The sequence below is a fragment of the Podarcis liolepis genome (genome assembly GCF_965112155.1).
Source record: "Podarcis liolepis genome assembly, chromosome: 7".
Taxonomy (NCBI): domain Eukaryota; kingdom Metazoa; phylum Chordata; class Lepidosauria; order Squamata; family Lacertidae; genus Podarcis; species Podarcis liolepis.
Genome location: NC_139561.1, coordinates 36466202 through 36492674, shown reverse-complemented (window position 1 = coordinate 36492674; position 26473 = coordinate 36466202). Strand labels below are relative to the sequence as shown.

Genomic DNA, 26473 nt, shown 5'->3' with positions numbered 1-26473 from the left:
TTCTAGAATACAGGAAGCATATAAGGATACCAAAAAGCTTATTGTACGATGGAGGAGAAAAGTTGCCCCCTGAAAATTAGCCCCTGAATCAAGATGTTTAACAACACAGGCAAGTGACATGTCAGGCACCTGCACGGGGCTACATTAGGGACTGCCAATCCTGAGGGATGTAATTTTTCCCCAGTAATCTGCAACACAGAGAAATATAACGTAAGGAATTTACACAAACTGGTGTCAAGCCAGTTAAGAAGCATATAAATTAATAAACTATAATAATAATAATAATAGTAACAGCAGCTGGCACCCCCTGAAATAAGAGTATTGCTTACATGCTTTTCCTTGCCCATCTATGAGAAAAAGGACTTTAACTCCGGGGGGGGGGGGTCTCCACAGCACATAAACACCCTCCGGACACTGCCTCTGAGGTTCCTCACTTTAACCAGCATGCTATTGTGAGGAGGAACCTTTTGCACATTCTGCCCCGGGTGCTAAAATGACTTAAGATTGACTTCTTTCTATAAGATTATATCTGTTAGCTGACACCAGGTCAATACTTGCTGAATGTTCAGCAAACACTGGCTTATTTGCTTTAAACACTAGCATCTGGGGGCATTTATAGCAGATCTACCTTAATATGGATGACGGATAAGAGATCTGAGGACTCCTTTTACGGAACAGAAGTTTAGAAAGCCTCCCCTTTTTAGACATAGCTGAAAGAGATGTGGAAGTTTCTGCGAACTCAAGCAAAACAGAAACAGCAAGCAGTTTGATGCTTGCTGACAGGGTGCTCCTCTGTCCCATTACCCCACCCTCACAAGAAACATTTCTCCCTGAAAGTACTATCGCCAGCAAGTCTGTATGCCTGCCCAACACTCGCCCTGCAAGTTAAATTCCACTATCCCGCATGTTATATTTATGACATTGTTTATTCCACCCTTACTCCATCAGGGCACCGGACATAGTTCCTCTCCCCCACCCTGCCCCTCACAACGAGGTCAGGCCAAGAGACACATCACCCAGTGAATATCATGGCTGTGGGCATTTGAGCCTGTGTAGTGGTTAAGAGTGGCTGGACTAGGACCTGGGATTCCCGAGTTCAAATCTCCACTCAGCCATGAAGCTCACTTGCTGACTAGTAACTGCCTCTCAGGCAACCTCTATCTCACAGGGTTGCTGTGGGGATTAAATAAGGCAGGGCATAACCATGTACACCACTCTGAGCTCCTTGAATGGGGTATAAATGCAACATAAATGATAACACTCCTGACAGTCCCTGCCACAGCCCCACTATGTGTTAGGGAAAGGCACTGTCACCTTTAGCCTTCTTTCCCTAGCTGTAAAATGGGGACAGCAGTAATCTCTTTTACCAGATTGCTTTAATTCCCCTCCCCTCAAATGATAAGGACCCAAAGTGTTTTGCAGAATCGAAACGTTGTGCAGCTGAAAAAGGTAGCAGCTATAAATGGTACCAACGCACTGTGGTAGAAGCTGCGTTCCATAACAGCAAAGTGTCATTTGCAGGAAAAGCCAATTTGCTAATGCTCTGCCCCTTGCTGATTGCAAGTACTGTAAGGGAGTTAGGGGTGGGGAAGAAATATAAAAAGGGCCCATGCTTTCAAAGCAACTTTCCGACTTCAAAAAGCACACCAACCCCTCCTGCACACAGCAATAACCACAGGCATCTATTTCCGTGGCAACAGTTTACCCAGCCAATTTCATTCTGACTGGAGAACAGTTGACAAGTCTCACGACAAAGGCCCACACCCACTAGCTGCTACAGCCAGAGGTTGGTTTTTTCCATACTCACCAAAACCATTTACAGAGAACTGATGGCGCTCACATTCTGCCAAAATTAGATAATGCGTATATGCACACTGGGAACAGCCAGGCACAAAAATGCATTCATTTTTATTAATGCTGCAATCCTGTGCAGAATTACCTGAGAGTACATTCCATTAAACATAATGGAACTAACCTCCAGGTAAATATGCAAAAGATGAGATTTCACATTAAAACTCGGCCGAATAAGGGGTGGGGGTTGGGAGTTTATAATAGGCCCCTGATTTACCTTTCACCTTTCCATATGTCCATTTAATACAGCTTTCGATAAAATGAAGATTTTTTTTTACCCATTCCTCTGGTTGTCTACGTAAAATTAAACTGTAATGAATCTCCCGTCCTGTGGCTTTCAAACAGGTGTTCCTGGAATCACCTGGTTCCCTTGGAAGCTGAATGAGGTTTCCTCAGAAAGTAGGCATTGCCAAGCTTGCTTGATATTAACTTCCCTGTCATTAGGAGCATTAAGTTTTATATGCTTGTTATCTGACTGCAACAAAGGAATTTGGTGCTTCGGGAGAAAGGGATTAAGGGAAGAATTGCTCAAAGTTCCTTATTGGTCAAGCCAACCAGTCAGTTGTAGTCATGACTCTTTCACTGGAAATCAAATTTTGGGGTGCTAAAAGGAAGCTGTGTTTCTTGCTAAAAGCGACTAATCGGTATGTGGAACAAACAGTTGCAACCTTTGCAGGAAACCTGCTATATATAGAGGAAAGTATGTGGCTACGGTACTACTGCTGCAAATTACCCTGGAGATTTGAAAAACCTGAGAAATGCACCTTGATACAAGTTTATAATGTTTTGCACTGCATAATTCCTGTTATTATAAGAATGTGTTTTAAAATGCTTTAATATATGCTTTTAATTTTATTAAATCCAATAAATGGTTTCGCTAATTATCAACTTTAAATAGCGAGTATCGTTCTGTTTTTTAAGGCAAGTCCTTGTAATTGCTGCCATCTGGTTTAAATTTCGTAACTTTGCTTTGTGCTGCTGTGGTCTAAGCAATAATGTGATAAAAGTTAATTTAACTCTTCCATTAGGAAAATTGATGGCAAATTGCTCAGAAAAGCCAGGAAATAGCTGAAAATAAAGCTCCTTGTGTTTTCTGAACTGAGGCAGCTGAGACGAAGATATGCCCCCTGTGGATGACGCAATCTAAAGAAACAAACAACCAAAAGTAACACAAGCAGGTTGCAGGACAGCAACTGGAAGGCTGGAGAAAGCAAGAAAGTGCTATTTTTGAGCACCTAACAATAGGAAGATTGGCCTTGTATACTTGTATAAGGCAGCTATTTATTGATCTAGATCAGAGTTTCCCAGGCTTGGGTCTCCAGCTGTTTTTGGACTACAACTCCCATCATCCCCAGCTAGCAAGGCCAGTGGTCAGGTATGATGGGAATTGGAGTTCAAAAACAGCTGGAGACCCAAGCCTGGGAAACTCTGATCTAGCTTAATATTCCCTACACTGATTGGCAGCAGCTCTCCCAGGTTTCAGAGCCAAGAGTCTTCCCCATCACTACCTAGAGATGCCAGGGATTAAAACTGGGGCCTTCTGCATCCCAGACATGTGTTCCACCCACAGAGCTAATGCCTGCTCCTCCAATGAGCAGCTAGCTGCGGAGTAGTGTTGGGAGTGTTTTATGACAAGGTTTCTGTTTACCTACTGAAGCCTAAATAAACTTGTCTAGTGCTCTGAGTAAACAAGTGTATGTCTAGCCAGTGGAAGATATACCCAGGAACACATGTAAAGCAGGGGGGTTCTGTGGCAAATGCTCAGCTGTAGATGTTGAGAGCAAATCCTGAAGTCTGCAAATGGGCCATTGGCCTGATCCAGCCAGCTCCTCTTAAGTTCAAATGTATGATTTGAACCAGCACTAGTGGGGATTTCTCTTCTTTCAACCAGAATTCCCTCCTTCACAGTCTCAGGTTCCTCTTGCTTCCTACTCAAGTGTCATGCCCTGATGGTAAGCTTTATCAACAGATTAATTAATACAAACCTGCCAAAGGACAGCCAAGATAAATTACAGTGGTACCCCGCAAGACGAACGCCTCGCAAGACGGAAAACCCGCTAGACAAAAGGGTTTTCCGTTTTGGAGGCACTTCGCAAAACGAATTTCCCTATGGGCTTGCCTCGCAAGACGACAGCCCATAGGGAAATCTCCGGGACAGCGGGGAAGCGCAGCGCGTCTTCCCCGCTGTCCTCGGACCTCCTCCCGCCGCCCGGCATCGGAACGAAGCTCCGATGCCGGGCGGGGGGGGACGCCTCCTCCCGCCGCGCGGCATCTGAACGAAGCTCCGATGCCGGGCGGGGGGGGAACGCCTCCTCCCGCCGCGCGGCATCGGAACGAAGCTCCAGTGCCGGGCGGGGGGGGGGAACGCCTCCTCCCGCCGCCCAGCTTCGGATGGCTTTCCTGAAGACTTGGGGTGGGAGGAGGGTTTTCCTTCCCACCGCCAACATTCAGAATGCTGTTCTGAATGTTGGCGGCGGGGAGGAAAAACCCTCCTCCCACGCAAGCCCCGGGAACAGAGGGAAAGCGCTGCACGCCTTCCCCTCTGTTCCCGTACCTGTCCTGAAGGCTTGCGGTGGGGAGAAAAGCCCTTCTCCACACCGCCAGCCTGGCAAGCGGTTTCCCTAGGAACGCATTAATTGATTTTCAATGCATTCCTATGGGAAACCGTGCTTCGCAAGACGAAAAACTCGCAAGAAGAAAAAACTTGCGGAACCAATTAATTTCGTCTTGCGAGGCACCACTGTAGTTACTAAGGAGCTTGAGAAACTATCCAAAGAATTGGACTAGGATTCTCTCTTTTTTCTATATACAGTGGTGCCTCGCAAGACGAAAATAATCCGTTCTGTGATTCTCTTTGTCTAGCGTTTTTTTCGTCTTGCGAAGCAAGCTCATTGAAGGATTAGCGGATTAGCGCTATTAGCGGCTTTTAGCGGCTTATTTGCTGATCGGATCAGCTGATAAGCGGCTTAGCGGCTTAGAAAAAGGGGGGGAGGAAAAAACAACCAGCAGGAACTCGCAAGACATTGTTGTCTTGCGAAGCAAGCCCATAAGAAATTTGTTTTGTGAAGCACCGCCAAAACGGAAAAATCTTTTGTCTAGCGAGTTTTCCATCTCGCGAGGCATTCGTCTTGCAGGGCACCACTGTATATACACATATTCACTTTTAAAAATGTTTTAAATTGTTGCCTTTCAAGGGCAAACTGAACATAATAGCACTTGGCATACATCCATGACCACACATGAGTAGCTCAATCCTGCCCCCAGGCTACCTGGCACACGTCTCTTTGTTGCTGTGCCAGCATCACAGAAGAAGTTGGAAGAAGGGGAGAAGGATAACAGACCTATTTCAGTGTCTGTGGACTTATATCTTTTTTTGCTGGGTCCACTGGGATTTATTTACAAGGGGCTGTATCCAGCGTTAATTCTACTCAGAGTAAAACCCACTGAAATGTGTAGACATTTTTCACTGAGGTCTACCAATTTCAATGGGCTGGACCAAGAGTAGGTCCAATGGTCAAGAAGGTGGTTTCTGCATATGCTACACAGGGAAATGAGGGGCAGATGTGGCTCCTCAACCTGGGAAGGTATCCTGTCTAAGAGAAGGACAACTCTGGTGCTAAAACTTGGATGCCTTGCGGCTATGCATATTCATGAGAAAGATTTGGGGAGTAAAACTCAAGGAAAAATCCATACCTGCTGCCTTGCAAGACATCTTCAGAAGAAGAAAAGGCTAAGGAGTAAACCCTACACAAATCCAGAGTCCCTGAGAGAGATGGGTGGCTTGCTGTACCCCTCCTTCAGGAAACTTCTCCAGCCAAGCTAGTGCCAAACGTATTGTTCTGCTTTGGACCACATCAGTGAGGCAGAAAGGGGGGTTTTGTTGTCTGGGCAGCCCAGGACCTCCATACATCCTGCCCAAGCTTGCACCCCAGACAGGACACTTTGGTGCTGCTAACACAACACAAAAACAACATGGGAGGCAGCAGTTACAAGTTAATGGTCTCTGCAGCCACAGAAGGTGCCATTGTACTCCAGTTTGACTTCACCCCCGAAGGTGCACTCTGTTGTTTGACTTCACCCTCAAAGGTGCACTCCATTGTCTTTCAAGAAAGACAAATGACAACAGCAAGTATACCTTTGTAGGCTACAACTTGAAGTTTTTATACCAGCTTTTGCAGATCTTCAAAGCAGTATATTGGTCTAAAAGTTCCCGTCCTCCAACAGAAGACTTATTCCTCTGGTGGAAGGAAGGAACCTTTTGGATTGGCCCGACGTGACAACACAATGTCACTCGAAACACACACACACACACACACACACACACACACACACACACGAGTAGTGCTGCAAGACCCTTTTTAACATCTGACAAATCTAGAACCGAAACAAAATTCATGATACAAACCGGAGGGGGGGGTGTATAGCTCTGAAAGTTGGCATACAAATATCCAAAGAAATAATACTTGACACAAGGAGAGGGGGGAGAATATGGAGTAACCAGCATTCTGTCAAAGTTCATTTTGTATATTAAAAAGATAGCAGCATTTCCTTCCTTTCTGCAATTGCAAACACAGACAAATGTTGCTTAGCAGAAAGTGCAAGAGAGGTTGCATCCAAGTGACAGGAGGAAGTGTAATTCAAAGTGCTTCCTTTCAAAACAGAAGCCACTACTAGAGATCTGCTCTCTCCCACCACACCTCCTTGTGAATTGCAACACTAATTCATTGCTTTTCTAAAGAGCAATTAGGTCGCTTAAGCAAATGCAGAAAGGAGGTTATTTCTTTTCTTCTTGTCCCCTCCGTTAACTGTGACGTAGTGGCAGAAGCTGTGCCAGCTGTTACAAATGGATGTTGATTCAGTGATAAGGTAGGAAATTAAGTACAAACTTTCCATTCAGCACACATCGAAAGAGGAAACACCCAAGAGCCCACGGGCATCTAGACATAATTTTCTCCAAAGAACCATAGCTACCAAACTGCTTGGTCTGAATTAAGAGAGGCAGATGTTAAGAAAAGAGGAACCATTACAAGGAAGTTGCTCAGGGCTGCTTCCTGTTGCAAGAAAATAATATGCTCTTGGGCTGAAATAAATATTGCAGAGGGCAATTTGTCTGCTTCCATGGAGATGGGGACACAATGGCCAGGTTGCACCCAGGAGATCCAAACTTAACATTAAGACAAGTTTCCAAGCTACAGTTTGTCTGCAGAGTATAAGAAATGCCCTGTCTTGTCCTAGATGTGTCCCAGGTTGCAGCAGACCTTTCACTTAATGAAAGATATCGTGGACACAGACAGCAGCAACATCCAAAGCCAGTTCAAGGTTCAATTCCACGCAAGCAGAGGTCCCAACAAAGGCTCAAGCAAGGGGCAGTCTGAGGTCCAGGTCAGCTAACAACCAAGATCAGGTACAAAATGTAATAGCTGGCAGCCAGGTTCAAGCTCCTTGTATTACCGTATTTTTCGCTCTATAACACGCACCCGACCATAACACGCACATAGTTTTTAGAGGAGGAAAATCCGTAGGCATGCCACCCGTAGGCATTTCCTCCATAACACACACAGACATTTCCCCTTACTTTCTAGGAGGAAAAAGGTGAGTGTTATGGTGCAAAAAATAAGGTAATTTACAAAGCCCTGAACAACTTAGATCCAGGGTACCGCAGGGACTGCCAGAAACCTCATATCCCAAGCTCAGTCACTGAGATAATCTGCAGGAGCATCTTTGGTCCTTACTGAGGCTCATTTGACAACAAGAAACCAAGCCTTTACTGTAACTGGCCCAGCCCTGTGGAACGATGGGCCAATAGAGAAGAAGCGGGCGTCTTCAGTTCCAACTTTTAAACACCTGCTGAAAACTTTTCTGTTTCACCAGGCTTATGCAGGCAATCAATAATACATCCTTGGTTATCATGATTTCTAGTTTCAACTCTTTATATGTTTTTTTTATTGTACAGTTTTATGCACAGTTGTTGTGAACCATTTTGATATTTCTTTATGAACAAGAATTTTTAAAAATAAAGTAATAAGATGTTGTTCCAACGGCTCTCGTAGCTCATAAGCAACAGCCGTCTGCCCTCCCCCTAACACAGGCCCACCTGTATTCTGTTAAAAGTTTCGACAGAAGAGGGCCCTAATCCTGAAGGAGTCCTCTTCTGCAATCAAGTGGTTCTTCTGACTATGAGGGTCTCTCTAACCCAGGGGTAAGCAACCTTTTTTCAGCCGTGAGCCGATCTACAGTGGTGCCTCGCAAGACGAAAAGAATTCATTCCGCGAGTCTTTTCGTCTTGCGATGTTTTTCGTCTTGCGAAGCATGGTCCGTCGCAAGTGCGCCTCTTCAGGCGGCTTTTTAAAAAAGCGCAAGACGTTTTCGTCTTGCGAAGCAAGCCCATAGGGAAATTTGTCTAGCGAAGCAACGCAAAAACGGAAAACCCTTTCGTCTAGCGAGTTTTTCGTCTTGCGAGGCATTTGTCTTACGGGGCACCACTGTACCTTCCCTCAGACCATGTGGTGGGCCAGACTATATTTTTTTGGGGGGGGGAATGAATGAATTCCTATGCCCCACAAATAACCCAGAGATGCATTTTAAATAAAAGGACACATTCTACGCATGTAAAAACACGCTGGTTCCTGGGCTGTCCGCGGGCTGGATTGAGAAGGTGATTGGGCCGCATCTGGCCCCCAGGCCTTAGATTGCCTACCCTTGCTCTAACCAATTCCCGAGAAGCAGGTAAAATTAACATGGTGACAATCATCACCCATCCTACTTCCCTTAAAACTAATTTGGAGCTGTTCCTCCTGAGGAAGGGCAGAAGAGCCCTGCATCTGCAACATGCAACAACTCAAATTTGTTTAACTCATTGCACAGAAACAAGTACAACCACATTCCTAGCTAGACTTACTATTGAATATCTGTTGTCATGCTTGGAAAGAATGAATGGCGGGGGGGGGGGGTTAGCAATTGAACACCCAGGCTTTTAAGGTTTGATCATTACAGTCCAGGCAGTGCATATTGGACTGCTTATATACACACTCAAGTTGCTTTTAAAGGGGGTGGGGTGGGGTGGAGATAACAAGAAGTCACAGGGGTTTGCATTTCGTTTTGCCATAACCCTGGCCAGAATTGGATCCTGGTTTGCAATTCTGGTAAGGCGAGCAAATAGAAATCATAGCTCGCTGGTTAAGATGGCAGTGATAGGAAAGATTCTCATCTAAAAGCTTGAGGAGCCACTACCAGTCAGTGTAGACAATACTAAGCTAGATAGATTAGTGGTCTGACACGGGTGGTGCTGTGGTCTAAACCACAGAGCCTAGGGCTTGCCGATCAGAAGGTCGGCGGTTCGAATCCCTGTGACGGAGTAAGTTCCTGTTGTTCATTCCCAGCTCCTGCCAACCTAGCAGTTTGAAAGCTTGTCAAAGTGCAAGTAGATAAATAGGTACCGCTGCGTCGGGAAGGTAAACGGCGTTTCCGTGCGTTGCTCTGGTTCACCAGAAGTGGCTTAGTCATGCTGGCCACATGACCCGGAAGCTGTCTGCGGACAAACGCCGGCTCCCTCAGCCAGTAAAGCGAGAGAGCGCTGCAACCCCAGAGTCGTTCACGACTGGATTTAACAGTCCGGGGTCCCTTTACTTTTACCTGACACAGTATGAGGCAGCAACTTACACGCTCCTATAAATTAAATCTCAAAAGATCAGCCAGATATTACATACCAAAAATAGATCTGAGCGGACCTTCTTAAGTGAGCGAAGAAGCAAAACCACCTTTTGTCACCATCTGTCACAAGGCATGGAAGATAATTATTCCACCCCCACCATCCAGAGATCTCCATGCATGATACAATGCATGTTGTCAACACAGTTCAGCTGCCGTTATTAAGATGCAAACTAGCATTTACCAGAGATAACATGTTCTCTCAGGGCCTGCGTAAGATATATTTTGTAGGCCTTGGGTCCTGACATCTGCCTGACACCTCTGTGGCAGCCATGACAGCCTAATCCAGACCCAGGCTGCGAAGGAAAGACTCCATGGGGTGGGGCTGTTCTGACACAATGAAAGAGGATCAAAGGGGGTGTTTTGTGATTTGGCATATCTAAATCTGATTTGCTATGCATAAGGCCACAGCCGGCCCAAGACATTTGCCACTTGAGGCAAAACAAAATGGTGCACTTTTGCCCCTCAACTCCTCTTCCTTTGCCCCCACCTGAGGTGACTGGAGGCGGCCCAAGGAAGCCCCGGTATGCTGAAGGTGGTGGAAGAGAAAAAGGGTGGCCAGAGAGGAGCAAGCAGTGGCAGGCATGCTCCTCAGGGCCCTCGATCTGGTACCCCTCCTAGCTGTGCCAAAGCCTGCCACTTTGGGTAACTGCCTCACTGAGGCTAATGTGCGGCCTGACCCTGCGTGTGATGCTTTTACAACAACAACACTGACCTCAAAGCGACTCACACTGATCACAAAAGCATCAAAAATTAGCAAATAGCCTTTAAATCAATATAACCACATCGAAACATACAACAGCATATAAGTAAGGCAAAGCCAAACAACTCAATGAACAATCCATGCCGTTCAAGGCAAACACATAATAGTTTGAAAGCAATGTATCAGAAACAGCTGCTGACTACTAGCCAGACACCAGCCAACATAGTGTCTTTGGGAAAGGGGCTTAACCAGCCAGCACAGTCCCAGACAGCAGGTTCTTAGCCAAAAGGGAGGCAGGGGTGGTCTCACTCAGACCTGAACTGGAACACACACTCCGCAGCAAAGCATCAAGAATTGTGTCTCAGCGTGCCCTGTCTCTTTTTCTTTCCACCTCACCTGCAGTCCCAAAATGCCAGTTGCTGGAAACCATAGGAGGCAAAAGTGCTCTTGCTCTGGTATCCTGCTTGCATTTTTCCTGCAGGCATCTGGTTGGCCACTGCGAGAACAGGATGCTGGACTAGATGGGCCTTTGGATTGATCCAGCAGGCTCCTCTTATGGTCTATGCCAGGTGTGGGGAATCTGTGGCCCTCCAGATGTCCCTGAACTACAACTCCCATCAGCCTTAGCGAGCATGGCTGATGGGAGTTGTAGTTTGGGAACTTCTGGAGGGCCACAGATTCCCCACACCTGTTCTGTGCCTTCACTCTGCATGTGAAGCCAATTGGGAGAAACGGGCTCTGCCTCAGTACGGACGTGTCATTTATTTCCTGTTTGCTCTTGGGGAAAGCTGTATGTTTGCACATAAGAGATTAGGGTTTTTAATGCTGTTTATATTGTGTGCAGTTATGAAAATGTTTAAGAAGCAACACAAGAGTTTGCCACTAAATAGGAGGCTTGTGGCCACCCCACCTGGACTCTCAGAACATGGTGTTGGGAGAAATCAAATTGATCAAAAGGAAGACATAACCGCCAATAGCACACAAATTAAGCCTTCTTTGCAAAATAGAAGTGTAAGGGTGATATCCGATTAAGTCATACTCGAAACAGGCCCAATAAAATCAATGAAAAGGTTGCATGCTGCGAAGAAACTTAGGAACTTTCCCTGTACTGAGTCAGATCCTTGGTCCATCTAGATCAGTATTATCAACACTGACTGGCAGCAGCTCTTCATGATGTTGGGCAGGGAATCTTTCCCAATGTAACATGGAGATCCTGGGGATTGTCCCCGGGGCTTTCTGCATGCAGAACAGATGCCAGCCCAAGCATGGCTAATATTTCATTTCATTTTGATTTTTAAATTGTCAGGGTTGGTACCTGCTTTTGTCAGTTTTCCTCTGCCTTCCTCATGTCTTTTCCCTTTTGTATCATGTCAACAGGACTGTTAAACTAATTATTTTGGATCATACAACACCCAGAGTGCATTACCAAGTGAGTGGTGAAGAAATGTAGTTAACAGCTAAATAAATAAAAAGCAATGTAGTTTCCGTTTTCTCCTCTTGCCGAGATAGGTCTTGGCAAATCTTTTATCTTTTCTGTAACCTTGGCAAAAGCTTTTATCTTTTGTTGCCAAACAGCAGAATCGTCTTATAAAATACGTTTGCCTAACCTACATGGAAGGCAGCCAAGATAGGCTTAATCCTATGTTTAAAAAGAAATGCTTGGTGCTATAGTTAGATAAAGCTGTTTAGCTTCAACCACCTTTGGACTTTGCTTAAATTTGGTTTATAGGCACAATCTGTGGCAAATGAAGGCAAGGTTAGCATAAAGTTGACCTGCCTGGAATTTGATATTGTCTTTTGTTTTCTCTTCCTTCCATTACTCCCAAAAGCTTGAAAAACTGGCACTAGAGGCAAAAGTTTCTTTCTACCAATCAGCCAGTGTGGTGTAGTGGTTAGAGTGCTGGACCAGGACCTGAGAGACCAGGGTTCAAATCCCCACTCAGCCATGACCTTGGGCCAGTCACTCTCCTCCTAACCAGCCTCACAGGGTTACTGTGCGGATACAGTGCTTGGAATGAACCAGTTCAGTTTAACAAAGTTCACCAAATTAGTTCAGACAACTCCCGTAAGTGGTTCCCAGGCATATCGGCTGGCTGAAGTGAACCTGAATTCAGTTCGTTTTGGGGTAGAACTCTGAAGGTTTTCTAGTTCTTCAAGATCATTCTCTTCTTCTTTGTAATTTTTAATGCTTTAGACTCTTTGGGGCTTTAATCTTAAAGAACCTAATTGTTGGGGGAAATAAATTAAACGATGCACATTTCATTTCACATGCATTTTGATGTTTTCTTAGTCTTCCTAAGTATAAATTATACTTCATTATGATGCTGACCTCTGGTAAGGATGATGAGCAAACTAGCCTTCGCCCCAACTTTGAAGCTGCTGGGAGTAACCATTATCCCAGCTCCTTCATGGCAACCCATGCCATTAATCCAGCTCCAAAGCTGGGAGACAGGCTAAAGATGGTTTGAAAACTGTGTAGCCCTATGAAAAAGAGTTGCAGCATTTGGGACTTTTTATTTAAAGAAAAGGAGAGTAAGAAGTGACATGATAGAAGTTTATAAAATTATGCAGTGAACAGAGGAGTTTTTTCTCCCTCTCTTGTAACACTAGAACTCAATGAAACTGAATGTTGGAAGATTCAAGGCAAATAAAAAGGAAGTCCGCCCTATAGCACATGAAATAAGCTTGCTAGTCCTTCAGGTGCCACAAGGCACTTTGGTTATTTTTGCTGCAAGAGATTAACATGGCTACCCCTCTGAAGAAAAAAAACATGGTGTGCCCTATGGGGCCAGGATTATTCAGGGGCGCGCACACACACAAATATCCTAGGGTAGAACTACTAAATCGCCCCCCCCCCTTTGGTTGATCTTAACACCCAAGAGGGTCTGTAGGGAAGGAGGATATATTTCAGATATTTGGGGCCTATGCTTTTAGGAACTAGCTGTGATTGTTATGAGACATCTGTTGCCGTTCTGTGATGCTGGGTGACTCTTGTTATTTCCCATCTGTTTCCACCATTATGATGGCAGTGTGATTTGTTTCACTCCAAGCAAACCACATTGTTAAGCCACGTTTCGCTATTGGCTTACAAACTGTGGTTTGTTTGGAGTGAAACAAACCATGATCCCAGGGCGTGGACATAACATTAAGCTGGGGATCATGGGGTTTCCCCCTTATGCTAGGGGAGAAACAAAGTAGTAACTATCTCCACATTCATAGTAAACCATTAACTATGATTTACAGTGATGGGCAAACAAGACCACTGTTTTGCTTTGGTTGTTTTACTGTATTTTTTTTTGTAATTGATATTTTTGTTTCCATTTCTCCTTGTTTAGAAATAAACCCAAGGTGAGTAACAAAGAACTGTGTGGGTGTGGGTGGGTGGGTGTGTATTAAAATAATAAACACACTTTCCATAGTTCCTGTTGCCTTCATCCTCCATAACTAATTGTTCTTTTTTTCCTAAGGAACACTTAAACATTGCAGTTATACATCTCCTTTAGAAGTTGACCTTGTACACAATGCATTCTCCATAATCAAAACTGGAAGGGAAACGGCTACAATGTTAGAGACTCTTACTTGAGATTAAACATAACTGAACTCAAATAAGTATGCAAAGTTTGGGACTGCATGGTTACAACCTGCAGTGCATTTAATCTGCAGCAATATTTCCACTGATTTTAGTGAGTTGCTACTACAGTGGTACCTCGGGTTACAGATGCTTCAGGTTACAAACACTTCAGGTTACAGACTTCGCTAACCCAGAAATAGTACCTCGGGTTAAGAACTTTGCTTCAGGATGAGAACAGAAATCGTGCTGCAGTGGCACAGTGGCAGCGGGAGGCCCAATAGCTAAAGTGGTACCTCAGGTTAAGAACAGTTTCAGGTTAAGAACAGACCTCCAGAACAAATTAAGTTCTTAACCCGAGGTACAACGTTTTACCTCTCTAAGAAAAACAAGTTTATAAGACAGTTCATGCTTTCAGGTTTATTCTAATAAGGCAAAAAATCAGATACAATTTTCCAGGATGTCAAAATAAACCAACATATAATGAATGACTCCATGCCATAAGGCTTCCATACGCCACAATTAACAGACACAAAACCACGGTTATAACCCCCACCAATTTCCTAGCAATTCTTTCAATGATTTGAGTCTGCAGTAATGGGGAAACTCAATGAATGGTTCTGAAAACATGACATTGTGGTTCAGACGTTTCTTTGGAATTCATGCAAAATGTGCTAGGCACTCCATTACTCTTTTCTTCCCTGGCGTACTCAGAAATCTATGCAAACCAAGGTGGGGGGGGGGGTCAACTGCTGAAGTTCCCCAAATCTTCTCCTGGTTGTAAGGCATGTTGATGGTTTTAAGTGTCTAGACATTGTTGAAATAACTGTGGCATAGTTAGTATGTGAAAAATGCTGGAAGCAGGTATCTTTGGTGTCATGACTGCATTATAGTAGGAATTGGGAAGTGGAAACCTCTGGGCCAAATTTAACCCCTGTGGGATTCTGTCCTTGTTAGTTTCCAAGTCAGAGCCATGAGAGGCAACAAGAAAGTTGAACCTGAAGCCCACCCACCCCCACTTGCTCGGGTTTTTCCTCCAGAAAATCCAATTCCTGACCAAGAGTCAGGCCACTTTATTACAGTGTGCCCTGCCTTATTCTGTCCACCATATTACCCATCAATGAAAAAAGCACTGTGCAAGTAACAAATTATACTGTACTCTGACCACCACAACCTAGCTGGAAAGGAAATATCCAATCAGTTGGTTCCTTCAAGTTTTGGAAGACTTTGAAATGGAAGGAAAGAAAGAGAGAGCAAGCTCCAAATCAGTAGACAAACTAAAACTGCAGCTCACTGATGAGCAAGGACCAATATTTCTGGCAAGGAGGTGGGAAGCAGCCTTAGCCTCCCCAGCCCTTTGCACGCTCTCTCTCTCTGAGTGTGTTCAACCCTTTTGCATCTCAGGCTATAGTAAACAGTAGTATTAATGTGCCACGAGGCTCTCTGGTGTTGTAAACATGCTTACCTTTCTGGAAGCTCTTTAAGGTGGCTTTTTTTAAAAGAAAAGGATTCGAACCCATCTGTCTGGAACTGTCAGAGCTAACAATGGAAGGGCACATTCCATGAAAGGCTCAGCATCCATAGAAAAGGCAGCAGACAGTGACTCCGCTATGGCCGCACACACACTATCCTTTCAAAGCACATCTGAAGGACCTTCGTTCCCTCAAAGGATTATGGGTACTGTAATTTCTAATGGGTTGCTGGGAACAGTAACTCTGTCAGAGGCAAAGCACGGAGCCCAGAATTCTTTGAGGGAAAGCACGTGCTTTGAATGTACTCGAAAGGGATAGTGAGTACACAGCCTTAGACAACATTATTTAAACTTTTCTGCTTCTTCCCACGAGGATCAACGAGGTTCTACCTGCCCCAACTCTTCCTTCTTCCTCGCCATCTTTGAATCCTCAACAGCAGGTTAATTGAACAAGGCCTTCAACAAAGCTGTCCTACTTGTTCGTGGTCATTGCATGGCAGAATTTGGAAGAGAAAGGGGTGTTTTGGCCCTCGCCCATCCCCACCTGGATTAAGGCCATAACACTCTCAAAGGAGAGAGGAAAAAGTCACACATTAAATTTGTCCGGCTGCAACCCTCTAGACGCTCATTTGGGAGTAAAACGCACTGAATTCAGAGGGACTCACTTCTGTGTGAACATGCACAGATGAAAAATCTCCTTAAGGTTCCCATTGTGAGACTTGCACAAAGGATAAACAGTATCTCAGGCTGCTAAAATGCCAGTTGAAATAGAGGATAAAGGAGAACCAGCTGGAGTAATTTATTCAGGCTTTCAATGGGCCTTTGACAAACTCCTCACAATTAGCTACTGAAGAAACCAAGTAATCAGGGAGTGAGGTAAAGCATTACTTTAAAAGGGGGGGGGGGAGGTGGAAACACAACTAGGAACACAGAAACAATGGCAAATGTTGCCATCATCAATCTGAAGATTCAAGATGTCATATCAGAGTCAAAGCTGATTAACATGTCAATTGAGAGAGAGAGAAAGGTTGCAAAATAGCCTAACCCAGAAAAGGACACATTGGATTATAGTCCCAAATAGGACTGATGGGACACAGGCACCTCCTTTCAGATGTTGCTACAGTGCTCCCACTGATGGGCTTATCTGATCTGCAAGAGCCTTTTTCGAATAAAGCAACTTATTGCATCACGAACATTGCTGTGTGAGAACTAGCCCTCATTTAGGATAAGAGTGGAGCAATGACGCTATAGCATTTTAAACTGAATTCCTGAACATTATCAGCTTGAGGATCCACTCAACTTCAGTTGACCCTGGTCCCATGCACACCCTAAAATCCATGTAATTGCAGAATTGCATCCTGGCTCTTGGGGGGCGGGAAAACACAATCACACACACAGCAACACAAAACACATTATTCACAGATTCTTCTCAGAGTTTCCACACTAGTAGTAGCTCATGTTCCACCACTTCCATCAAAGGGAGGAGAGCTGGAGGCAGACAGCAGCAGGAAACTTTGGAAGGGGAGACATAATCCTTTAACTCAAAAAATGTATCTCCTCTTCTCCCTCCTATTGCTGCACCCAGAGGTTCCTCACTGCAGAATTATAACCTGCAAACTGGGAATTTTTGTGGAGAGGGGCTGCCGGGGGGTGGTGCTATTTACTGAATATGGATTACCATCTTGGGACCTTACGCAATTCTTCTGCAGACTGGGGAATCTGTATCTCACTATAGAAACCCAAGTTCATATCCCCACTCAGCCTTGAAGCCTACCCAGTGACACTGAGCCAGTTACTCTGCCTCAGGCAAACCCACCTTAGGGCTATTTACAATAAATTGGGGGAGGGAGACTTAACCATTTATGCCATTTTAAGCTCTTGGAATAAGGTGGAACGTGACTTTTATTACTTAACTTTTACTTTTGGTCCCATGGCAACTCTCCCAAACCTCCCCTTGCTAGCTAGTTACTTATTTCATTTGTATCCCACTTTTTTCTCCAAGGAGCTCAAGGCAGGATACTTGGCAGCTCAAGGCAGTATTCTCCTCCTCCTCATCTAATCCCCACAACAACCCTGTGAAGTAAGATAGGCTAAGAGGCAGTAGCTGGCCCAAGGTCACTCAGTGAGCTTCATGGCCAAGTGGGGATTTGAAGCCTGGTCTCTCATGTCCCAGGCTGCCACTCTAACCACTGCAGTGGCTCACAGTGGCAGCAAATTTCTATTTAGAATTTCCTGTCTTGAAGCAGAGGCTCTTAACCACCATAGTACCACTGCAAACCTAACTCAGTAAAATGAGAACTGAAGAGCCACCTTAGCATAATAGAAATAGGCTTATGAATTAGAGCATGATGGAAGAAAACATATTCCCTACCACATTCCAACACCGATTTATATTATTCTGCTTTTTTAAAAAAAGAAAGAAAGAAGAAGTACCGGTAATTACGGAACTTATCCCACAAGTATGAAGCACGCAGTTTTGTAACCAGATCTGCATATTCTCCATCCTACACTGAATAGGATGCTGTCAAGGTGACACTGTGCTGTGCAATTGCTTTTCTTTTTTTAAAAAAAAACACTTTAAAAAAAGCTGGTTTAATGATTAATCCTGCTTCAGCTTTTCTAAAAGGGTTTCTAATCACCTTGCGTATTACACTACAGCTTTTTTTTAAAAAGAGAGGTATTTAAAATTTGAAGAAGGGATACTAAAACAGGGAAGAAGCCGTTTTGCCCAATTATCTCTACATTGTGCACACCAAACACACTCCAATAGGATATTTCAAACTAGAATCTAGTGACTAGTTATGGACTAGTCTCATCTCATTGTGTCCAACCAGACATTACGAGCATGCATGGCTAGCACCAGCCTACATTTCCTCAATAACATGTAGTACCGTCATAGTCAACCTTAACACACCTGGAGTGAATCTTTAACCCTAAACTATACTGCATGGCACAATGACAACAAGGCCATATTGCACCACAAGCGAGTTCTTGCTACAAGGGCAGGGCATGTCCTTTTTTGCCTGCAACGTTTTCCCAAGAATTTGGATCATCTTATATTGAAGTGGGCATGAAGAAAGGCCAACAACTGTGCACTTCAGAACTCTGCAGACTCCAGCAAGATGTGTTTAAGCCGCCCCCCACCTCCATAGATACTGATGGGTATCTACTGTGCCTAGATACTGCACACCCAATGATAAACCACTTCCATCCTTTGACTGTGAACTGATGCAACTTAACCACAATCAAAGGGTTGGTTTTAATTAGAGAAACTTAGTGTTGGTCTGGTCTTCTAACAGCTGTTGCTGCGGGTCCTTCAGCTTGGTGGGAAGAGCTACTTTATAGTACAGGCTCAATGGTCGGCTCATCTGCTTTGCATGCAGGTGGTCACGGGTTCAATCCCTAGGGTCTCCTGGTACATCCTCATCCTTCAGCACATGTCCAGCTTGCAACTTAACCCACCTTTAAAAGGTATTGGGAAGTAGCAGCAGCTGCTGCTATGACCTGAGGGATGTGGAATGTGATCCTTTTTGTAGACTATGGTGGTGAAGGTAGGTGTGGGTGGGTGGGTGGATTTCATCTACCAGTGTCACAATGGCTGCTGTAAACACCTTGCAAACCAACCTGGAATTGACTCAGACAGTTATCATCTCTATCTTATTCTCTATCTCAGGTTCCTTGGGAGCAACATATCACCATCAGAACCACAATGAACTCAAGACAGCTTTGGCCAGTTTTTGCCCCCAGTTGCAAACCACTGCATTAACATTGGCTAACATGAGGTCAAGTCTTGCGTTTGGAAACAGGTTCTGGCAAGTATTACATCCTCTCCATGCTGATTTCCTGGGTGAAGTTTGTTCTGTTATTTGTCATGAACCCTCACAAGCTTATCACACCATCGTGAATCACTCACCACCTGTCCATCTGGTTTACTGTAAAAGCTACAAATTCTTTAAAAGGACACATTTCACGCTGAAGGGTTCTTGTTAGTACCCTCGGAGAAAGTAATTGCTATAAGAGGAAGCTTAAATCTAGTTCTTCCTGCATAGATGAAATGTGTATGAAATAGATTGTGAATCACATGAAGTTTGTACAACTACAATTCCAAAATGAACACATGTGTAATCTACATATGCAAAGATGTGGTTTGCCTGCACAAACTCAAATGAGGCAGTTCATCTCAGAACACTGAGAACCTGCACCACTTTTATTGACTGTACAGGTTGCATGGACTGATGAAACCATATGTTAAGCCTAGAAAAGAGGAGACTGAGAGGAGATATGGTAGCCATCTTCAAATATCTCAAGGGCTGTCACATGAAAGGTAGGGTAGGACTCGAACCAATGGCTTCAAGTTACAAGAAAGGAGATTCCCACTAAACATCAGGAAGAACTTTCTGACAGCAAGAGCTGTTTGACAGTGCAACAGACTCCCCCGGGAGATTGTGGACTCTCCTTCCTTGGAGGATTTAAGCAGAGGTCAGATGGCCATCTATCATGCATGTTTTAGTTGAGATTCCTGCATTTCAGGGGATTTGACTAGAGCAGTGTTTCCCAACCACTGTTCCGCGGCACACTAGTGTGCCGCGAGATGTTGCCTGGTGTGCCGCGGGAAAAATTAAAAAATGCGAAATATTTTTTTTTTAAAAAGTCAAATTTTCGATTGGGGCGCCGTCACTAGATGACCCCTGGGGTTCCCTCCCTCCCTCCCGCTCTGCGCCTCCCTCCTCCTCCTCCTCCGGGGAGGCCCTTCCTGGCTCTCGGCCAAGGCTTGGCGGCTGCCACTCACTCACTCGCTCGCCCACCCGTCCCTCCATCCCTGCACCCGGCCTCTCCCCCTCCGTCCCCGGCGCGGCGGCTGCCGGGATCCGTAGTCCCCTCGCCCTTGGGCTCCGCGCCCGCGCGGGGTGCGCGAACTACGTTTCCCAGCGTGGCCTGGCGGGCCGGGCGTTTTGTTTGAAGCGCTCTTCTCCCGGCCATGGAATGAGCGCAGTGGCGGCGGCCGGGCAGGGGCTCTTCCGCGCAGACCCCGCGCAGCCTGCCTGCGCCCCCGCGGAGATCGGGCGGCAGGATGGAGCCCGGGGATCCCCGCGGAGGCGGAGCGGCGGAGGCGGAGGCTGCCCCCCAGGTAGGGCTGCGTCGGGGGTGTGTGTTATTTTTGCAATGCTGCATCCGCGCCGGAGGGGACGCATCGGACCGCGGGGAGACCCCTTGGCGGGCATGCAAGGCAATGCATGCGTGCAGGCGTTGCATGGAGTGCAGTGCAATGCAATGGCAACGCGGCGCCCTGCACGCATGCATGCAACTTCCACTGGCGCTCCGGACTTGGCAGGTGAGGGGGGTCCCCAGTGGGCGGCAGAGAGAGCCGGGAGGGTGAAGGGGAGCCGGGGGGGAGCAGCGCTGCTCCCCGAGCCGAGCCCGGGGGGAAACTTCGGCGTCGTTGCACCGGGTGTTGGAAGCGGAGGCTGGCGGGGGCCCCTCACCTGCAAAACCTGGTCGCCTCTCATATATTTCGTGCATTGCATTCATCGCCCGCTTTCTCCTCCAAGGAGCTCCCGGGGGCACGCGTGGTTCTCCCCGTGTTATCCTCGCAACAACAGCCCTGTGAGGTGGGTCAGGCGAGTGGCCCAAGGGAGCACCCAGGGATTGTCCTGGCCAGGTGGGGTGATTTGAACCCTGCTCTCTGCCCGGTCTTCGTCCTCATTTAGCCCCCACATGTGCATGACTGTGCATGACTGAGGTTTCCCCCCCTCGTCTTGGCTATGGTGTGAGTCTGTGCTGTTAATTAATGGGGTTCTGCTTTCGGAGAAGATGAGCCAGCCCTCAAGGAGGTGATTATGTAATTTGCTAGCAATTCATGTCCCTCCCGGCGTGACGCTGCGCGCTGACGTCACGGGGCTGTAATGGTGGTGTGCCTCGAGATTTTTTTCATGAAACAAGTGTGCCTTTGCCCAAAAAAGGTTGGGAAACACTGGACTAGAGGACCCTTGCGGCCTCTTCTAACTCTACAATTCTATGATCCAAACAGGCTCGTAATGAAGATTTCTTGGAACAGAGCAAATGATGAACTCCGAAAAACCCCAGCAGTACTTAGCTAATTGAGAACCACTGTTCTAGAAGGTTTGTTGGATGGGGACAAGTACAAATAGAAATCTGCATGGAACACAGGTTGCCACTTCATGCACCCGATGAAGTGGACTGTAGTCCTCCAATGCTTATGGCATATTAAGTCTGTTAGTCTTTAAAGGTGATACAAGACTCTCAGTCGGTAAAAGCATGAGACTCTTAATCATGCATTTCTGCATTGCAAGGGGTTGGACTAGATGACCCTCGTAGTCCCTTCCAATTCTAAGATTCTTCAATTCTTGTTGTTTCCAGTGGGTGACAGCCTTATAAATCAATGCCAGCAGTGGAGAGAGAAAAATTGTCAAACTTGAAATAGCTCTTGGAAATCATTTCCATTCAGGAAAGAAAGACTTGTTTTCAGCAATAAGAACTATGGTCTTGAAAGGCTAGGAGCACATTTTGTTCAGACAATCAGCAGCCTCCATGAAACGCTGTTCTTTATTCTGAAAATGAACACTTTGGCTGCAGTTGGCTAATTTCCCACCTTCTCTTAACAAAAGCATTACAAAAAAATAATAAATTAAAAACCCTTTCTCCGCTGTAGTTTAGAGACACGCTCAATATCTGTAGGCTTACGAAACACAGAGACTGCAACACCAAAAGGAAATGAAGTTTAAAAAGGGAAATGAACAGTGCCATATTGAACAGATTACAGCACAGATTGGTCAACAGATGCAGCCCGTCAGAACAGTCACTCCCTTTCACTCCTAGAAAAACCAAATGTAAACAGAGAGCAAGAGGGCATATCAATTGTGAATTATGGAATATGCTTCACGGTGACCATTCGGGGTTTTCCCGCCCTCCCCTGCTGCCAATAATGGGAAGCACCTGTATCTCAGGGTTGCCGCTGAAATGGTAACGATGAGCTGCTCATCTGTTAATGCATCTGCTAATGCATTTGCAAAGCCCCATTGCTTAATAAACGACAGTTTCCTGAAGGTTCTGGACATCAACCCAGAGGCAAGAAGAAGCGATTCACTAACACCCAAAAGTAATGCCAGGATTTTCATGGATATAGCATAATGTAGGATGCTGCCTTAATGCAGGTGAGGCTGGTTGCCTTTCTTGCCTAATATTGCCAGAAACTCTCTAGTCTAATCTCAGGACTTTCTTATCATTTGCCACCAGGCTCTTTTAAAAAACTGGCGATGCCAATGATTGAACCTGAGACCAAGTGCAAGCAAAGGAAGTCATGGTGTCCCTCCCCTCACCCATGATTTATTGACAGTCCAGGAAACAATTTAACCACAGGAAACAATGCTGAGCTGTGCCTCTGAGTGTGTGCAGAGTGCATATCTCTTAAATAACCACTGGCATCTTCTGCACCACTGAGATTAAGGGTTTTCAGCTACAACATCTCTGAGTTGTATTCAACATTATATGTACTTGGTGAAGACCTAATTCAACCACAGATCTATTAATTTCAGTAGGTCAAGCAGAATTTAGTTGGATTCAACCCTCCCCCCCTCTATATGATCAATGTCTGTACTAATAATCAGAGTAGGATGCCTGCAATGTTTGATACCTGTTACATGCCCAGTTGATGTAGGCTATAACCTTAGCACCCTTCCTTACTGGGAAGTAAGTCTTACTCAACACAGTGGGACTTCTAAATATGCTGTATAGCACGGATGGGGAAGTTGCAGCTTTCAAGATGTTGAACCTGGGCCACCGGCTGGGGCTGATGGGAGCTGGAGTCCAACAACATCTGGTGGGCCACAGGTTCCCTATCCCTACTGCATACGACTGTACTGTTAAGTTTTGACCAGTTAAAAAGAAGTGCTGCCATGCAAAACATTTGAAGGCATAAATCTAAAAAGAAGACTTCATGCTTTTTTCTTCAAAGTTATTTATGCAAACATTTGATCAATCGACTAAATCTTTGTTTAAATAAAGCACTCTGAAATAAGGGACGTTTACATATACAATTGACCCAGAGGAGAGATTGAACAGGGAAATGCCAGGATTGAAGACTGCCTGAAACCTACCCTATATCTTCCCAACAGCGCTTCTGCTGTACCCACCATACATTTAAAGTGCACACCCACACCCTGGGAACTGTAGTTTGTTAAGGGTCCTGGTTATTGTAGCTCTGTACTGATTAAACTACAGTTCTCAGGATTCTTTGGTGATTGCTCATTAGAGAGGAAGAACACTCTGGATATGCTCAGAGGGAAAGAAACATCATAAGCGCTATAAATTTTTAATCAGTTGGTTTGACTGAAAACTTCTTTTTAAAGTCAATTAAAAAGAGACTTTGTTAACACATTATTTAGAGAGACATTATTTTTCAATGTGAATTATAAGAAGAGTCAGTGCCATCTTAGGAGAGGTGGTTCTGCTTTCATTCTCATGCAGGAGAGAATGCCTCAAATGCACCACGGAAGAACCAACCAAGAATGTTCTTTTCCCCCTTATGGAAGGACCAGGGCCGTTCTTCTGCTCCTATGCAAGAGCATGCAGATTTCATCAAACAAGTTCTTAAACTCAACCAACAACCTTAATGTTTCTTTGATTTGAGCAATTACCATAATAGCATCAGATAATGGCCAAGATTCAGAATTTAATATGGAGACAAATTTCATCGCAATCTTAATGCTCAGCTTGCTGGCTGTAAGCTCCATTGAAGACACGGAGATCCTTTCTCCTGAGTGTTGCATAGGACTCTACTGGGTGTTATACATTTGTGTGTGTGTGTGTGTAAATATATATAAACACATAGACATGCATATATGTCTCTGTGTGTATTTTATAACACAAACAATCTCAACACGTCCGAAACGTTTTGAAAGGATGCCCCTCATCTTCCACAGTTCACAAAAGAAAAGAAAAATCTCCCCAGCTACATTCCATCAGCTGCCAAGCAGATCCACCTGGGCTACTAAAAGATGCAAGGATCAAAGCCTTCCTCCCCTACTCTTCAGAGTTTTGTGAGGAGACGAGGACAAAGCGAGGGCTAGAGGTGTCTGCAGACCGTGCATGCTCAGAGGCACACTTGTCTTCTGTCTTCAGATCCTTGACTTAAAAAAAGGAGATGGGGGAAGAGGAAGGGACAACGCTACCTTACCCTAAGCCCCTTATTCTTTTGCCCTGGAAGCCCCAACCAGCCAATTAGCGCAGCGCAACCTCTTTTTCTTCCCCGAGCGCAAGAACACCCACCAAACAAGCGACCTGGCCAGATATCTGGGGCGTCCTGCGGAGGAGGAAGGTCCGCGCGTAAAAGTTGGGAGGGGGCGTCGGCGCGTGCGCAAAGCCCTCACGCCCCCCCCCCGCCTTTTTGACGCTGTGAGAGTTAAGGGCACTTGTCCGAAGCGTCTGAGGTACCGGGCCCGCCGCGCCCAGGGCGCACGGAGCCAACAGCCCCTAAACTCACCTCTGCCGCTGCTGCTTATCCGGCCAGGGCTTCGTCGCTGTCCTCGGCTCGGGGTTTTGCCTGCGTGCGTAGGTGGGTGTGCGAGAAAGAGAGGAGAGCCCAAGCAGAAGGGGTGAGTCAAAAGCGGAAAGGCGCTGCCTGCCCGACGTGCGGGTGCCGCCCCTGCCCTCTAGCGGCGTCGGCTCCCCCGGCGGCGCGGCCACTCTCCCGTCTCGCCAAGCACGACTGCAGCGGGGTCAGAGCGGAGGGAAGGCGCGCTTCGCCTGCCTCCGCGGTGGGAACCGAGGCAGGTGCTTCAGGGGCGGGGCCTGGGGAAACCCCGCCTCTAGTTGCGCGTTGCGCGCCTGGCGATTGGCAGCCCGTTCCTTCCCCTTTCTATAAGCCCACGTGGAGCTGTAGAATGAGGTGGAGGAGCACGAGGGTCGGGGCGCAGCGGGTCTCTAGAGAGCTTGGAGATGTAGAGTTTAAGCATGGGCGTAGCCAGGGAGGGGCAGCTGCCCCCAATTAAAAAATCAATAAAAATACATAGCAAACTGACGGTCTGACCCCCACCTAACAAAAATCCTGTCTACGCCCATCGTTGGAAGGGACCCCAAGGCACCTCTACTCCAAACCCCTGCAGCAGAGAAATCACAAGGAAAGAATCCCTGATCGATGGCCACCCAACCTCTGTTGTTTTTTTTTAAAAAAAACCTTCCATGAAGGATAGTCCACCACTTTCTGAGGTAGTCCCTTACATTGTCCAACAGCTCTTGCCTTCAGAAAGTTCTTCCTAATGTTTATTCGGAATCTCCTTCATTGGTTTGAGCAGCAGAAAACAAGCTTGCTCCATCTTCCATGTGACAGCCCTTCAGGTATTTCAAGACAGGTATCCTATCCTATAACTTCGCTGCCTTCTCCAGGCTAAACATACCCAACTTCCTCAACCTTTCCTCACAAGGCTTGGTTTCCAGACCTTTGATCATCTTAGTCACCCTCCTCTGCATCTGTCCTAGCATGTCATTTGAGGTTAAGCCTAGATCATACTGGTACTGTACTCAGCACCTGCAGTGCATTGCCTAAGATCATCCCTGGCCAATTTATATGAAATTGTTGTCCAAAACATCTGAAGGGCACCCTGTTGGTGAAACCTCCTCTAAATAATCTTGTCCAGCCCTGCAAAACATATAATTATTACTTATTTAAGTCCAGGCCTTACAGGCCTTTTGTGACTTGGTTTCGTTTCCTCTGAAAATGCATCCAAGTAGAAACACCCAGCTGCTCATATCATCCCCAGGTTAACCTTGTCCCACTGAATGCTGGTGTCTATTTAACAAAGAATCCTTTTATCTGCTGGCCTTCACAACCTGATTGAGCTCTTATTTCTGTAGCAGACATTCATTCCCATGCCCAGAAAAGGATAACCAGTCATGATCAGCTTCATTTAAAAAAAAACAAAAAACCCCAAAACAGAAAAACACCCAACCAATATCTTGCTCTGAAATTTTCTTGCTCTAGATATCAATAGAGCCCAGCTCTCTGGAGAGCCTGGTCATATGCCTCCCTTATCTCTCAAGCCAGAACTCTTCTGTGTGGCAGGAGAGGTAGGCAGGGATGACTTATTGAGCGTCCTATTTCAAGGAGGGGTGGCAAGGTGAAACCATTTGCTTCAGGCAGGGGAGATGGCTTCAGGCC

General features: G+C 45.8%; 1 protein-coding gene and 1 long non-coding RNA gene across 11 annotated transcripts in view; one reads left to right on the top strand and one right to left on the bottom strand.

The window, feature by feature from the left end:
* ADCY7 (adenylate cyclase 7) overlaps positions 1-25125 on the bottom strand; it is a 79655-nt gene extending 54530 nt beyond the window's left edge. For 7 of the 10 annotated variants that reach the window (XR_014528528.1, XR_014528529.1, XR_014528530.1 and 4 more), the window contains exon 1: positions 24800-25086. The gene's annotated coding sequence lies outside the window, so the exon portion shown is untranslated. Of the gene's footprint in view, positions 1-24799 lie in introns of all 10 variants that reach the window. The other 3 variants (XM_083513587.1, XM_083513588.1, XM_083513590.1) reach the window with 3 other exon arrangements.
* Positions 15108-22529, top strand: LOC310711713. Its single transcript, XR_014528614.1, has 2 exons — positions 15108-19847; positions 21281-22529. It is a non-coding gene; the product is annotated as an uncharacterized lncRNA (long non-coding RNA).
* Positions 25126-26473: the final 1348 nt, after the last annotated feature.